Below are 17,017 nucleotides of genomic sequence, written 5' to 3'. Positions count from 1 at the left end.
CTGTTTTTCTTTTCTTTCTTTTTTTTTTTAAAGCAACTAACAAGTCTACCAGAATTGGGAGGTAATAAACAAGGCATGTGCTACTGTGAGCATGTACCCAGCCGCCCTGATAATCCCCAGCTCCTTTTATGTAACCACATCATAAGACATGGGAAGGGACGAGGATGTTAAAAATTCTTGGGCTCTGATCCAGACCTGCTGAATCAGGAACTCTAGGGGTGCAGGCTCCCTAGGGGATACATGTTGAAGTTTGAAAATCACTGTACCAGGCCATTTTTACAAACTCCACCTTGTCAGCCTGACGTCATCAACATTTCCCACTTTGTACCGAGACAGATCTCTTCAATCTAAGAGCCATTGTTGCAATCCAGTCTGTGGGGGGGAATTCCACAGCAAAGTTCCCCAGGAAGACAAGAGAAATAATTCTTTCTAACTTCGTTGTAAAGACTCAGGAAAAGTTATCTGTAGCAACTGCTTTCCTGTCTGCAGCCTACAGGGATATCTGTAGAAGAGTCAGTAAAAGATTCACAGAAAATCATCAGGGGAAAACACTCAGAATAAAGAGACAGTTGCATATTCACCCTGGCAGGTCCCTTTATGGGTCAAGGGCAGGTCACTCAACTGCCAAGGCTCCTACAAGTTATGAGAACTTCTAACAGGAATCTTAAAAGCTAAAGATGAATTATCTGCCAGTTCCTGATTACACATTGTAGGATACAGACAGCCTCAGATGCCATTCCTGGAACTCAACTGTTACACAAACCACTTGGATGAAGGCAGAATGCCAAAAGGAACACCTCTCTCTGCCAAAGACGGGGGTTCCTTATTATCCAGTAGCTGGAGGGCCTCGGGGAATCATATCGCAGCCTCAAGCAGGTGGGTGCACACCTGATCACAGCTCCGTGACATGGAGGAGACTCACTCCCCAGGGAGGAGTTGGGGGTGGAGAGCGGAAGCTTCCTAGTCAGATCACTGGCAAGATTCACCGTCTCTGGGGGCAGGGACAGGAGCCCAACCCAGCTGGGTAATTAAGTTGATTTCAATTAGCTAGAGTAAATAAAGTTAAGAGGATATAGAAACTACAGGATACATCCATATAAATCAAAGAAAACGTACCTTCACTTGTTCTTAGAGTAATTCTTTATCTCTCTACACCCTCTAAAACCCTGTTACTCAAAACACGTTCAATTTATGAGCAGCCTCAGCATCACCAGGAAGTAATACAGAACTTTTTTTTAGTAATACAGAACTTCAGGCCTCACCCTGCTGCACTGAATCACAATCTGGTTATAACAAAATCACAGTAATCTGGTTTTTTCAATTGGTGCACTCTTTTAGACTCAACGGCATAAAAATTTTGAATAATCAGTAACAGAGCTTGTATCACCTGTGAGGAAATTAGGTTTATTTTGTCTGAAGAGAGAGCTGAGAGGTGTTTCTTGGTCCAACATTTGGAAAGCCATTATTAAGGAGAAAGTAAACAGCTAGTTGCCTCAACCATTAGGAATATAAATATTTACAAAAGTTAATATATAAGGACTGGAAAAAAAACTTTAAATATTAAAAGGATATGGATCAAAACATAACTGCCACAAAATATTGGGAGATTTTATTTTATTTTTTTTTAAGATTTTATTTATTTGTCAGAGAGAGAGAGCACACAAGCAAGGGGAGCAGTAGGCAGAGGGAGAAGCAGGCTTCCTGCTCAGCGGGGACTTGATCCCAGGACCCCAGAATCAAGACCTGAGCCGAAGACAGACGCTTAACCAACTGAGCCAACCAGGCGTCCCTGAAATAGAAATATCTTAACAAGGGATATGATTTTAAAGGAAGGATAATGGATTTAGCAGCAAAATCAGGAAAGACGGCACGTTCATCTTTATGGGATCAAACAGAAAAACTGTTGATTAATCTATTTTTTCATGTAATCCTTAACAGCTTTCAAATCTATAGGTCTCTGATAATGAAATATGGATTTCTTACCAATGCCAGTGATTAAAAGTTGGGGGCTCTTGTGTTCTTTACATTTCCTTTCCACTGTCTGGAAGATAACGTCCTAACACTGTCGGCTTTCCGGGTTAAAGGAACAGGACATGGTGCTTCCTCTACATTTTCTTGCCTGGTTATTTCATAATTTGATAATCGAAATAAAAGGAAAGTAAGCTGCAACCACAACCAGGACAGAGTCAGGACTGGGCTCTACCTCCCCAGGCCATCCCTTCCAAGTCCGATTCGTTTCTCGATGGAGTAAGGACAGAGAAAATAAAGCCAGAAGTAAATTCCCACAATTAGGCAGCTGTTCTTAGTTCTGTAAGTCAAGGATCGACACATTTGGACTGATTATTTAATGCCATCACTTTTTTAAAAATTATTTATTTTTTGTTTATGTTATTTGGGATATACGGACAGTATACCCTCCAATGGAAGTACATCAAATTTCTCTTTCAGGTAAGCTGTCACATGGAGGAGGATTTCTCTTTTAGAAGGAGTTGTCTTGGGACACCTGGGTGGCTCAGATGGTTGGGCATCTGCCTTCGGCTCGGGTCATGGTCCCCGGGTCCTGGGATCAAGCCCTGCGTCAGGCTCCCTGCTAGGCGGGAAGCCTGCTTCTCTCTCTCCCTCTGCTGTTCCCCCTGCTGGTGCTCTCTCACTCTCTCTGTCAAATAGGTAGGTAAAATCGTTAAATTAAAAAAAAAAAAAAGTCTTCTTAAAAAGTGTTATTTAATCCATTTCCCGTAAGAGTTTTCAGGGAAGTGAAACCTGCTCAGCACTGAGCCAGACATCACCACCAAAACATTCTTGAGAGCCTCCATTAAACTGAAAATTCCAGCAAAGGGAGGGGAAGCAGGACAAGGATAGCAGCAAAAGGAAAAGGGGAAGCAGGGTTAACTGAAGAACACTTTGAAAGCACTGAATCCTGTCCTCTGTTGTTGATGAATCCAGTTACCTTTTTCCTCTCTTGTCTGCCATTTTATTCTGAGCCCCTTAAACCATGAATGTTCCATGTAATTCCTTCCAAACTTGAAAGAAAAAAGTTCATTTTAATACCCTCAGCTTCAAAGTTTCTTTCTCATTTTCAAGTCACAACATGTAAATCTGAACTTCTGTGATCTTTCTCTTCCTCTTCCTTCTACTTCTAGACCAAACTGAACAAAACCTGCTAGTCCTCAGGATGTTGTTATAATTCTTTTACAAATGCTGTCTCATTATGACTTGGTGATTATGTGTTTCCTTTGGCTGCTTTCATATTTATTGCAGAATGAATGGAAGAAACTACTGGTAAGCACTTAGGGATGAATATTATATAGAAAAATAAGCAAAAATTTTTTTCATAAGTTATATATTATTATATGCCAACTACATACTATTGGTTCACAATTTTCACCAGAGAAGTGTTTCTATTTAGTTTCACCAGAATATGTTTTACTCAGGTACCTCAGCTCCTTTACTGAATTTCAGATTCCAATATCAGGTTGAAAGTCATGAATCAAATCCAAAAAATGATTTAAAACCACTTTTATTCTTGTTTTCAGGTCCTCCTTTCAATTACACGGTGCTTGGAGAATTTTCTCCATTTTCCACTCAGATGACTTACCTGGGAATTACCCCTAAAACGAGTAAGTTATTTCTCTACTACTTTTAGGACACATGGCACAACTGTGAGATAGGTATATGTGGCCATTTTCATCCTCGAATAAAGCAAGATTCATGTACGTGTGGCATGTTTTTAGGTTTTCCAAACTTGGGATCTTGAACAATTATTTTAAGTACTTGCAAACCCAGGGTGACAGAACATAAAAGCCAAAAGGTAACACAGAGTCTGAAGCAAACTTATCTGACCTGAACAAAAATCAGGCTCCTCAAGTGTGACCCCTCTGTACTAAGAGGCAAACCACATCATCTGATAGGTTTTCTCTATTACGTCTATGCTTTGACGAAAAAGAAACTGCAATGCCTCAATAACATGTAAGGCTGTGGACAGATGATGTTCATATTACACATTATATAATAGCGGAAATCCTTCCTCTTAAAGAAAGGTATACACATTAGTTTTTAAATATATATTAGTTTTTAATCTTTTGAGAGACTGTTAGGACAAACTTTATTTTAATTTTAAAAATTAATGATTTTATTAACTGGACTTAAGTAAAAAAAGTCTATAATTTCACAAATGTATTCAATATATTCACTTCTTTCAGTTAAGCACTTTAAGAAAACAGAGAACATGAATAAATAAAATCACTACAATAAGGGATAATAGCACAGCAGGACTTTGTTACCACAAAAAGGAAAGGAAGTGAAAAGAAATTTGCAGCATAAAATGCATACAATTAGTGTTTTACTCTCTTTGGTTCATGAATTTTAGAGGTGTTAACAACCAAGCCTTTTAAAACTAGCAAGCTAGGGTTCACGGCTTCTGAAAAAGGAACCACAGAGAAATAACCAACTTCCCTGAAATATAAACTGGAGGACTGTTTAAAAGCTGGTTTTGGGGCACACTGTCAGGAAGGAATTCTAGGCTTCAGTGATGGACTTGAAAAACACGTCCACTTCGTTTTCCAGGGGGCAGCCTTAACCTTTTAAATACCATTCCCGTTCCCTTTCCCAGAAATGCATTTGTTATTAGGATTCTCTAAACTGTAGCCTAATAATTAAAAACAAAATCAGGGTCAGTACCCAGAGGCTGCTATTTAAAATACAGTCATTGTGGGACAACTCCAAAAATGGTTTAAAAAAACAAATGCAAACAAACAAACAAAAAAACGCCACAGAATTCAAAATTCCTTAAAGTCAAGAGAACCTACCCAGATGTCACACCTGTTTTATTTAAGTAATGTCAGAGTCAGGAAGGTTTAACTACAAAGAAACCGTGCTAAAAGGAATTTGCATCAATGACTACTAATATCAGAGTCTGGTTAAATAATTCAGGGCACATCCATACAATGAATTTCTCAACAGCTGTTTAAAAAATGAGGTGGATCTAGGCATGATGATATATAGACTGTTCTCCAAGAATATTGCTGGGTCTAAAAGAAATCAAGGCATGGAGCAGTGGGCATCCATTTGTGTAAAAAAGCAAAAGCAAGATAACAGATACACATAAAAACATATATATGCATATACATGCTTATGTGTGTATGTATATATTATGTTTGTATATAAAACGTACACACCCAAAAGCACAAATATGCCAGTAGATATCTCTGTAAAGATTCAGAAGAAACTGATAACAATGTTTGCCTCTGGGGCTAAGGTCTGAGTTAAGAGAGACTTCATAATTTACCCTTCGGTGTTTTTTAAAAATATTTTTAATATGCGTATTATTACTTTTTCAAAGACAACACATACACACACAGACACATACACACACACACAAATATTTTTAATATGCGTATTATTACTTTTTCAAAGACAACACACACACACACACACACACACACACTTACAAACCCAGAAACTTTGGAAAGTTTTATAAAGATGGTTCAGAGGACCACCTCTTTAGGTATAGCTTAGTCCTTTCTCAGGGAGATAAAAAAAACAAACCAAAACAAGAAAGATGGACCTGTCTCTCTCCCTGCCCCCCTCCCCAGGTTTGGGGTTCTACACATTTTCTTTTAAAGATTTTATTTTTAAGTAATCTCTACACCTAATGTGGGGCTTGAACCCACAACCCCAAGATCAAAAGTCACTCAATGGACAGACAGAGCCAGTCAGGTTCCCCCTGGACCTCTGCACATTTTCAAGATTGCCTTTATTTGATCCCTTTAACTACTTTTTAGGTGGGAAGGCATACAGACTATGCCTTTCCCTTACAGCCTGTAGGCGATTGTTCAGGAAAACCATTAGTACGCCTCTAGATAATAGATAGGGAGGAAGGACCAGAATTCTGGCCAGCCAGCTGACGACTTTAAAAAGAGAAAAAGAGGGGCTCCTGGGTGACTCAGTTGGATAGAGCAGTGCACTGGGCTCTGCGCTCGGCAGGGAGTCTGCTTGGGATTCTCTTTCCCCCTCTGCTCCTCCCCCTGCTCTTTCTCTCTCTCTCAAATAAATAAACATATCTTTTAAAAAATATAAAAATAAAAAGAGAAAAAGAGGCTGTAGAGGGATTGTTCAACATTCTGCAAGGGCCACAGAGTAAACACACAACTTATTGCCTATGCCACAGTGAACAGTACCATACTATCAGGCATTTCCCACAGCATTCTGGGTTGTGGGAAAACTCCTGGCCTGCAGGTAAGAATGACCATGTCCTCCAGGGTTCCTGGTGCAATCCCAGTGACACAAGAGGAGCCTAAGGCTGATCACAGTCCCGCAGGCACTCTGTCCCTCCAGCTTAGCTGGAAGGCATCTGGTTCAAGCACGAGCTGCTCCTAGCTAGAGAGGAAATTGTTATAAAAATGCCTCCTGAAACAAGCACTCGCTAAAATACCAAACATTTAATTACCAGCAATTTTGCTTTCTTAAAATTTGGAGGGGTTTGAGAATGATTCCTTAAAATACTCTTCAAGAAATGTGCACCGAAATCTTTTTCTTAATACAAACAGAAAAGCATTCTATTGAGCTTAGAATTACCTCCAAATAAAATGCAGCAGGTTGCCAATCCAGTTGTGTCACGGTAGTGAAGATGATGTTTATTTGTGGAAAAATGAAAAAATTTTAAGTTAAAGTTGACTGACATCCTTTCTTCCCTTAACCTCCTCATTAGGTAATATATAACTCATGAGTAAAGGACACTAGAAATAATGAGGTTGGGACGGCTACATGAGCGTGCTTCACATTCAGCCGTACACATGCGCGTGTGTGCACACACACAGAGATGCTGCATATTTACAGATATTTACACATACATTTATACATATATTTTCGTATATATATTCTATAATATTTAAAATACATAAAATTGCTATACCATTTATTTCAATAAATATCGAGGGCTTATTTTATACATTATTTTAGGGGCTGGATGAAGATAATCTAATAGAACTAGTTAATGCTGAAACTGTAAATCGTATTGGTTGCTTCTCTTTTTACCTGCCCAGTGAAACTTTCCTAAACAGATAAAGGCAGAAGGAATTGGGATAACCACAATAATTAGCATAAAGGCAGGGACAATTTTCTAAAAAGAATACAACTGAAAGTCAGTGCATGATAAATGTTAAAGGCAGTGCACAGACACTAAGGGCCACCGAACCAGAGAAAGAGACACCCTTGCAGGCTGGGGCAGTCAGAGGTTTGAGGGACAGGTACTTGGGGGCAAGGTGGTGGCATGGATTTCTGTGTGATGAGAAGTTAGAGTGTCTACTAAGTTAGAGAGAGATCCCTCACTTGGCAGGCAGCCATGGCAGAAGAGGCAATCACCCAACCATAATGGGAACTGGGGATCCAAACCAAAGCCCTCTCCTTGGCCTTGCCAGGTTCTAACACTAACGTAGGGAACCTAGTTGGGGAGCCGGGCCAGGGGAGTAAGACTGGTTGATGACGACATAAAGATAAACACCTCATCCTTTGACTATCTTCTTAAACAGGGTGACCATGTGTTTTTGTGTCAATTGTACACACCATGTTGCTTCCACTAATTTCTTTTCATCACAATCCGAGCAGCCACTGAAAAGGTGGTGAGACTTTTGGAAAATATGATCATTCCCTCTGCCTGTGCTATGCTCTTGATTGTGAATTGGTGTGAAAGTACTGTGGTATAATACCTATTGTGTTCTGCCTTGACACCTATGTAAAACCACAAGGACGCCAAATGGCCTAACGACAAGTTGCCCTTCCTACTCTGTTCCCTCAGATAGGGTGTCCTAGCCAAACAACCTTCTCTCTCACAGGGACAGTTCCGGCTACACCTGAGTAGAGGATTTTAGCTCCTTGCCAACACGTACAATTATTCAAACCAGCCAATCACATCGTCCCATGGGAACCAAAGGTCACCCCACTCCCTTGATACTGCAGAATCTGACTTCCACAGCCCCTGGTGAATCACTCTTGTTCCCAAGTGCAATCTCAGTGTGGCCCTGTGTGGCATGCTATGTCCTTCTCCCTTAGGTGGTACGGTGACCGACAAACTGCTCTCAATCTCATCTGTCTGGTGTCATGCGTCTGGCAATCTCCATAACGCATGGTCACCTTCCTCACCAACAGGGTGAACAGGAAATAATCAAAACATTATTAATTAACTTATTAATTATATTACAAATTAAATATTAAGTTATATATTTATTTTAAAATTACATGCAAATTATAAGCTAAGGATTAATTATTAATTTAATTAATTGCTAATTAAAAATAATTAAAACCACCAAAGAGGGTGCCATTTGCTGGGATCTTTACGAAGCAGGTGCACTGATAGTTTCTAACAGAATTATCCTGATAAATCCCCTTGAAGGGTGTATCAAGTTAGCTTCCTGTACACCTAATCATATTTTGCATATACATCCAAAATTTGCCATGATAAACTAAAGCAATTTTCAAGTTAAAGGTATTAATGTTATGTGTTACAAAAATACAACACATTCCATGTTACAGAATATTCAATGTTACATTAAATACATTATTCCCACTATAGTAGGGAATTACAAGGAAACCAGTAAACTCAAAGGACTTCTGCTTTCCATCCAAGATCTTATTGTAGCCAAGCCTACTTGAGTGTTCCCATTTTCTAACAGGAACTACAACCTGTAATTGGGATTTCCCACTGCCATGGGGAAAAGGATAGTAGGCTTCTTGCGAACCCGTAAGTAGCCAAGATGGGGAGGTTAGATTGTCACTCATGAACACACCAATTCACTTCGTTATTTAAAACTATACATGAACAATTCTACTTATCATTTGTCTTCCTCAGGTACTATCCACAAAAGAACTGTCCTAAAAGTCTACTCTAGGCCACACCTATGAATCATCAGTAATCCCAGAGAGCCATGAGGAACCCACTTCTTTCTCAGAACACACTGGGGACACAGGTCTATTTTTTTAAGACTGAGAGGCTGGAGAGGGCATCAGGAAAGGACATGGGCTTTTTTCCTCCACTCTTATTCCCATGCATCACTATATCTTTCCACTAGTTACATTATTAACTAGCTCCCTGTTTCTTTTTAGCTTTCTGGACTGGGAAACCAAGAAACATCTTAACATTTCTAACAAACGTGCACAGCATCTTCGAGGCTAGAGCCAGGACAAATGGAAGGGAAGTAAAAATAAACATGCGTTTAAGAAGTGAGATACAGAGATTCACTTTAGACAGGGTCAGAAGCATTTCATTACATTTTCATGCATTTCTAGGAGCAGAGAGAAGGCAGTAGTGAAGAGAAGAAAAAACACCTAAACCTAAGACAGACTTGCATTTGAATCTAGGCTCCATCGCTCACCTGGCTGTGTGGAAATGGCTGGCTCTTTAGGCTCTTCTCTAAACTATAAAATTGAGATAATACCACTGGCTATGAAGATTAAATGAGATAATGTGCACATGTCTAGTACATGCAATGGACAGGAAATAAAGACGAATTTTTAAAAAGCAGACATGCGAAGAAGGAGAACAAATTGGTCCATTACGTAAGTGGAATGAAGGGTAAGAGGAACTGGAAGGTTTTGTTCTTGTTCACCCCTGGTTACCACAGAATTGAGTATGATACCTGATCTATTTCCAGCATGAATGAATGAATAAACTAGTGGCCTTTATCCTTATATCTCACACAAAAATAGTACTATATGAGTAGACAAGTCCAGTCGGCTGCTGCTTTCTGTAAGGCCCATGAGTCAAGAATGGCTTTTACATTTTAAATGGTGGAAAAAAATCAAGAGTAATATTTTGTGGCGTGTGGAAATTACAGAAAACTCAATTTTCAGTGTCTACAAATAAAGTTTTATTGGAACATAGCCACACACATTTGTTTTTGGACTGTCTATGGCTGCTTTCATGCTATATCCACAGAGTTGAAAAGCTGCAACAGACATCAGGTGGCCTGTAAAGTCTAAAATATTTACCATCTGACCCTTTAGGGAAAAAGTTTACTGACCCTTGCTTTAGTAGCTTAACCAGAAAAAGCAGTACATCTGCTTTGGAGCAAAAAATTGCCTGTTTTCATCTTAGCTCTGCCACTTACTATCTAAGTGAAACTGACTAATAAGCTCTTAACCTCAATTTGCCTCAGTTTCCTCATCCATAAAATAGGGATAATAATAATGCCTACCTGAAAGGGCTTTATGAGGACTGAATGAATTTATATGAATAATGTACTAACAACAATGCCTCATACATAGAAAACTCATTCGCTTGCATGCATGCTCTCCTTCCTCAAACATTTAGAATGTGATATGTAATATTAAAAAAATTATTCCTCTAAACAATTAAAAGTCTAGACTTGTATAAAAAATGACTTCAGAGAGAAGCTTCTGCATTATCAGTCATGTGAAACAGCTCATCATCAGTGTACATGGCTGAGTAAAGAACTCCTGCAATGAGATCATCTGAGCCATGGTTTCAGGGCAGATCACCCCTGATCTTGTTCTAAACATTTAATTTCACTGCCTCTTTTTGGGAGCTTACTACTTGTACAGTAATATCCTGGAAGCTCAGAATAATCACAATTTTACCTACATCACAACACTATCTCCTATTTCTAAAAGAATTTCAGTTACCAACTAATTTAGAGGTGTCCCATTAGATCTCAAGATACTTTTAAAAACAGCTTTTTAAACACTAGTTTTATCCCTCTTTGTTAAATAAAGATCGCAATGAACAGCACAGACTGGAAAGATTTCTAAAAGATATAAAAAGCATGCGTCATGCAATGAAGTTGCTAATTCTTTTGGTTATGGGAACTTTATTTTGCAATGTAAAGCAAAGAGAAGTATTTCTTTTTTATTTTATTATTTTTTAAAGATTTTATTTATTTATTTATTTGAGAGAAAGAGAGAGAGCACAAGCTGAGGGAGGAATAGAGGGAGGGAGAGGTAGAAGCAGACTCCCCACTGAACGGGGAGCCCAACATGGGCCTCGATCTCAGGATCCCGAGATCATGACCTGAACAGAAGGCAGATGCTTAATCGACTGAGCCACCCAGGTGCCCAACCTGTATTTCTTTTCTACTTAGATTTTCATCCATAAGTAGAAAGAGTCTAATAGCACTTCAAAACCCTGATCCCCTACTTTGAGCCACTAGCTAAAGGCACCAAAAAAGGTGTGGAAGGAAGTAAGGAGAAGTTTAGACACCAGAAAATAGTAAGGAAAGAGGGAAAGAGGAAAGAAATAAGGAGCAGAAAGACAAAACATGCTGTACTCCTCCATCTGTGATGTTTGTCTGCATTACCCTAGCTGTTCTCTGAGCTCCTGGTGAGTTAGGCTTTGTGTTAGCCACTGAGGTGACACAAGGAAGACTTCCTGCTTAGGAGGAAACAGTGCTGACAGCCTCTGCCTTTCTCAAGTACCTCCAAGATAAGAAAGGCCTCCTGCGAACACAGATTAACTACCCCTAAACTTTCCATTTATTCTAAAACTTTCCATATTAAAAAAGCAAACAAACGAAACCCCCAGAAAACTTTTTCTCTCAACTGGAAAGGAGGGGGAATAATGAGAGGGAAAGAAAGGAGCATTTTATTTTTCACCTTATGCACATTTAACTTTAAAAGGAAAAAAAAAAAAGGATTCTATGTAACTTTTATAATTAAAAAAAATTAAAACATAAAGGATTGAAAATCCCCATTCTCTCTCCCCCAAGTTTAGTAATCTCAATTATTTCAAGCATCCCTCATAAACAGAATTCTTTTTTAATACTTAAGAAGAAAAGATCAAAGGTAAGGGGGAGGATGGGCTGGAGGCAGCCATCCCCATCTAAGCCTCCCATAAAATGCAAAAAAAACCAGACCATGTTGACATGTGGATTATGGCAATAATTTTCAGTATACTTCCTGTAGACAGACTATAAATGAACATACTTCTAACCCTCTCGACTGTCTACCACCTGTCAGGGAAAATGATAAATTCCCTGAATGGTAAACCCAAGGAAGAAATAATGTTTTCACCCTAACATAAGGTAAGTATAGCAAAACAGAAGCTACTGTAAACTCCCAACACCTCTATTCACAGTCACAGATTTTAACTTACGGAATCTATCCATAGGGCATTAGCAGAAAGGCCAGAAGAAATATTTACTGGGGCCAAGATTTCAATGATCAGGCTGAAAAGACACTAATCTGTACAGCACAGAAGAGCATATGAAAGTACTTTGCTCCTTAACAGTGGGAAAAGCTCAATAAAAATTAAAGATGCTTAGAATTACTACTATGGAGAATCAATCTAATAAGACTATATTCAATGAAATGGCTAAGATCTCATTTTAGCCCGCTATACAAAAGCATCAACAATCAACAGGTAATCAAGCAACCACTGGGAGTAAAAATATACCTAAACTACTTAATGCCCATCACCCAGTTAAGTAGGGCATGTGATATGATGAGCACTGGGTATAACACACAACTGATAAATTATTGAAAACTATATCTGAAACTAATGATGTACTATAGGTTGGCTAATTGAATTCAAATAAAAAATTTTAAAAAACAATTTAAAAATATATATATACCTGAACTAATTTTACTATCAAAAAAGCTCCTGAACCTATTAGAGCTAATGTATTTGCTTTCAGTGTTTAAATTTTGCTCTACAAAGAGTTCATATATTTTAACGAGACCAAAACCCATTTCTTTTTTTTTTTTTTTAAAGATTTTATTTATTTATTTGACAGAGAGACAGACAGGCAGAGAGGAAACACAAGCAGGGGGAGTGGGAAAGGAAGAAGCAGGCTCTCAGTGGAGGAGCCCGACGTGGGGCTCGACCCCAGAACGCCGGGATCACGCCCTGAGCCGAAGGCAGACGCTTAACGACTGCGCCACCCAGGTGCCCCCAAAACCCATTTAATAGTCACAGAAAACTTTCACCCTTCAGATCTTTATTTTATATTCTTCGCTAAAGCCTTAGCACCAATTATCATTTTAAAAGTTCCTTTTATCCTTCCCCAAATATGGTACTCAGCATATACTCGAAGTGCAGTTAAGAACCTGTTACCTAGAAATAGTATTTAATACACTAAGTGGAAACATGTTATCTATTAAAGAGCTTTCACAGGTTATCTGTGCAAATTCACAAGCATATTCTATATTTTACTTGTCTTCTCTCTAGCTAGAACATGGGATTTTTATCTGTTGTACAATGAGAATACTAAAAGCTAAGGGTAAGAAGTTTTCTTAACATTTTTCTAGAAGATTTTAAAACTTTTCTAGGTAAGACTCTTACATTTTTCCCATCTGGATACCCAACTACTCCTGATTGGTGTTCATAATACACTTTATTTGCAAACAACAAAGAATCTAAACTAATATACTCTGGCAGACCAGATATACAATCCTAAAATACTTATATGGATAATTCACCCTATAAGAGAAAGCAGATTATCTGTAGCTAAATCACTCTAATCGTTTCCCCATATGTATAAAAATTGCACAAAGCCCTTACCAGGCTTTTGACTTTGGGGCATCTTAGTAAATTTTGGCTAACTCCAAAGGTACCTACAAACTGCTCAGATTATTATTATTATTATTATTATGTTCAATTAGCCAAGATATAGTACATCATTAGTTTTTGATGTAGTGTTCTACGATTCATTAGTGGCATATAACACCCAGTGCTCATCACCAAACTCGCCCTTCCTTAATACCCATCACACGGTTACCCTATCCCCCCACCCCCTTCCTTCTATAACCTTTCAGCTTTCTTACTACATGTAAGACATAAAGACAGGTCTTTCATTTAAGAGTTTCATAAAAATTTTTATTTATTTTTTTAGTAATTGTCTGCATTTTCTGAATAGAACATCAAGATAGGTACCTTAAGATCTGTACTACTTTGAGGAACCGTCAAAAACAGCTCTTGATTGGCATGGGAATTTAGACCTATAGCTTCTTTCTGCAGTTTGGTAAGAGGTCCAATGCAATGAGTGGAATGGAATGTTTCTTGTGTAACAATTCCATAACGTGGAAGGATGCTCACTAACTAATAAAGATACACATGTGAGGTCTTTTAGCTCAATTTCTCTTCTCTAAGCGAGCTCTGTTTTAACAAATAGCAGTAATTCTCCAAGTCACTGTAATTGCTTTCCAAAATTAACAGATGTTTCCTGAGTATTCTGGAAGCCTGGTCAGTGGGACACTGGTTTACTCAAAATGCAGCTGGATTCTGACCTCACACAAGTAAAAGCAACATATAACCTGACAACTATTTACTCAGATGTGTCCACCTATTTTGTGCCAGGTATCTGCTGAGGCCAGCGGCACAAAGATGCTTATACTCTCTTATAATATTTATTCTTATATTTCTTATCTCTTATGTTTCTTTTTTTGGAAGGAGTGGTATGGAGAGGCTAACAAAGTGCTATGATAGAAGAATGAGGCAGTGCTGTACAAAAGCAGACCAAGAAAAGGGGTGACCTGTACTGCTTGATAGACAATCAATACAGTAGATGGCAGCTATTACTCTACGACACTAATGAACAGGATATGCCAGGCAATGTGCTATGGAAGGGAGTGGCAACACAAGTACCCACAAATTCACTTCTTCATTCAGTCTTTCAATAAATATTTACTATGTGCCTACTATATGTCAGGCACTGTTCTAGGCACTGGGGAGAAAGCAATGTAGCAAAACTAAATGCGTCTCATTCATGCAGGTTGTATTTTAGTAAGAGAGACAGATAGGCATAATAAATAAATAGATAATATACCAATGGGAATAGGAAGTGTTGGAAAGAAAAACAGAACTGGGTAAGTGGGACAAGTGGATAGATGGAGAAGGTAGGAGTATTTTCTTACCTTCCCTACACTGGAAGGGGGGATTTTCACAAAAGGTAACATTTGAGTTAGGTCTAGAAGGATGACATAATCTGTCTGGGGGGAAGGGTGTGTCAGATAATAAAACAAAGCTATGAAAGGTAACAGAGTGCTTAGGAATGTTTGTCAGTCTCATACAGGTGGACAAACTCATGAGATTAGAAAGGCCAACTGGGGCCAGACCACGAAAAGTCTTAAATACTAAGGTAAAGAGTTTGAATTTTATTCTCTAGGGAGTAGGGCACCAAATGACGCTGAATTACAAGATATTTCTTTAAAAACAATAAACCAAAAATTCTCATTCAAAAATGGTCCAAAGAAACAGAGATTTCACCTTAGAGGATATAGAGATGGCAAATGTGCACACGAAAAGATATTTAACATCAGCCATCAAGGAAATGCAAATGCAAAATGCACCACAATGGATGTCACTAGATACCTATCAGGATGGCTTAAAAAAAAAAAAAAAAAGTGGCAAACACCAAGTGCTGAAGAGGATGTGGAGACAACGAACTATTTGTACATCGCTGGTGGGAAAGTAAAATGGTACAGCTACTGTGGAAAACAGTTCGGCAGCATCTCCTAAAACTAAACATGCAATTACCACATAACCCATAACTGTACTTTTGGGTGTTTATCCCAGAGAAACGAAAACATATGTTCACACAAAAACCTATACATGAATGTTCATTAGAGCTTTATTTGTAAGAGCCAAACAGAAAACGGCCCTTTAACTGGATGTCCTTTAACTGGAAATTACTCAGCAATAAATGAAAAGAGCTATAAATGCATGCAACAACTTGGATGAATCTCCAGGAATTATGCTGAATGAATTATGATTCCATTATATACATAACATTTTGAAATGACAAAAAAATTGAAATGGATTATTGGTTGCCAAGGTTTGGGGAGAGATGGGTGGGAGGCGGGTGTGGTTATAAAGGGATAACGAGGTGGATCTTTGCAATGATGGAATCGTTCAGCATCTTCACAAACCGACACGTGGTCAAATTATATAGCACTAAATACATATATACACACCCAGTACAAGTAAAAAGAGGGGAATCTAAATAAGATTAGCAGATTATATCAATGTTAATATCCTGGTTGTGCTATTTTACTATAGTTTTACAAAATGTAGCCATGAGGAGAAACTAGCTAAAAGAGACTAGTTTTTCTCTGTACTATTTCTTACAATTACACAGGAATCTAGTTATATAAGTAACAATTTCAACTTAAAAAAATAATAAACCAGATTGTAAATTCCTTATCAATAGGAACTGTCCTTAGTTTCTCTGACTTCTTGTATGAGTCCCCTCCCCCGCCCCGCATTTCTAGATGTTGAGACCAAGTATGAGAGAAGGACATAATAAGAGGTAATTATTTGGTTTCTGGTTTATCCAAGGGGAATTAAGTTTATTAATTTCTATAAAAGTAAAATCTCTATTTTATCAAAATTCTCTATATAAATCGTATAAAATAAAATCTAAAACAAATGTCTCTGAAGTAGTTGATTAGCTTACTAGGGAATAAAATCACTTGAAAATATCCCCACTAGCAGTTTTAAAATGTCACTGTTTACATGGGAACCAGATGCCTTTGAAATCAACTGTCATTAGGTAGGAGTTTTTGGGCATCAGAGTCATGGAAAACTGGCAGATTGAGGCCATGGGATTTCTGCAGTCTCCTCTAACAAAAGCCTTCAGAGCAGTAGCACTCCACTATCCCTTTTCTATCCTTTTTTAGCTTAAAACACTGTAAAAGGAGAGGCAGGAAACAGGTGATATATAGGGCAGTGAAATATATGTCTACACCTGTAGACTAAAAAATGCAAGCATACACTTACATGCTCTTTGGTAATGAAACATCCTGACAATGAAGCCCACTGTGTAGCTATTTCTGGATAGATTTTAATTTGGATTGGGAGAAAAAAAAATATACAAATTCATTAGAAGTCGAATTATAGGATATTCCAAATGAAATATAGTTTGAGTTCTCTCATTTACATATGTCTACCTTTAATACCCAAGAGAAGCCTGTTGCTTTAGAGAAGCCTGTAATCGGCACTGTAATTATTTTATGAAGCATAGTGTTAAAACACCCAGTAGGGTGTGCACAGAAGGAATTTAAATATGTTTTC

The 17,017-nt window shown here is 38.2% G+C and overlaps 1 protein-coding gene across 2 annotated transcripts in view; it reads right to left on the bottom strand.

The window, feature by feature from the left end:
• Nucleotides 1–17,017, bottom strand: part of FGD6 (FYVE, RhoGEF and PH domain containing 6) — a 110,120-nt gene that overhangs the window by 75,221 nt on the left and 17,882 nt on the right. The window lies entirely within an intron of this gene.

This window comes from Ursus americanus, chromosome 17 (assembly GCF_024610735.1).
Source record: "Ursus americanus isolate L20-20 chromosome 17, mUrsAme1.1.p, whole genome shotgun sequence".
NCBI classification, from domain to species: Eukaryota; Metazoa; Chordata; class Mammalia; order Carnivora; family Ursidae; genus Ursus; species Ursus americanus.
This window is presented reverse-complemented; position numbering and strand designations above follow the sequence as displayed.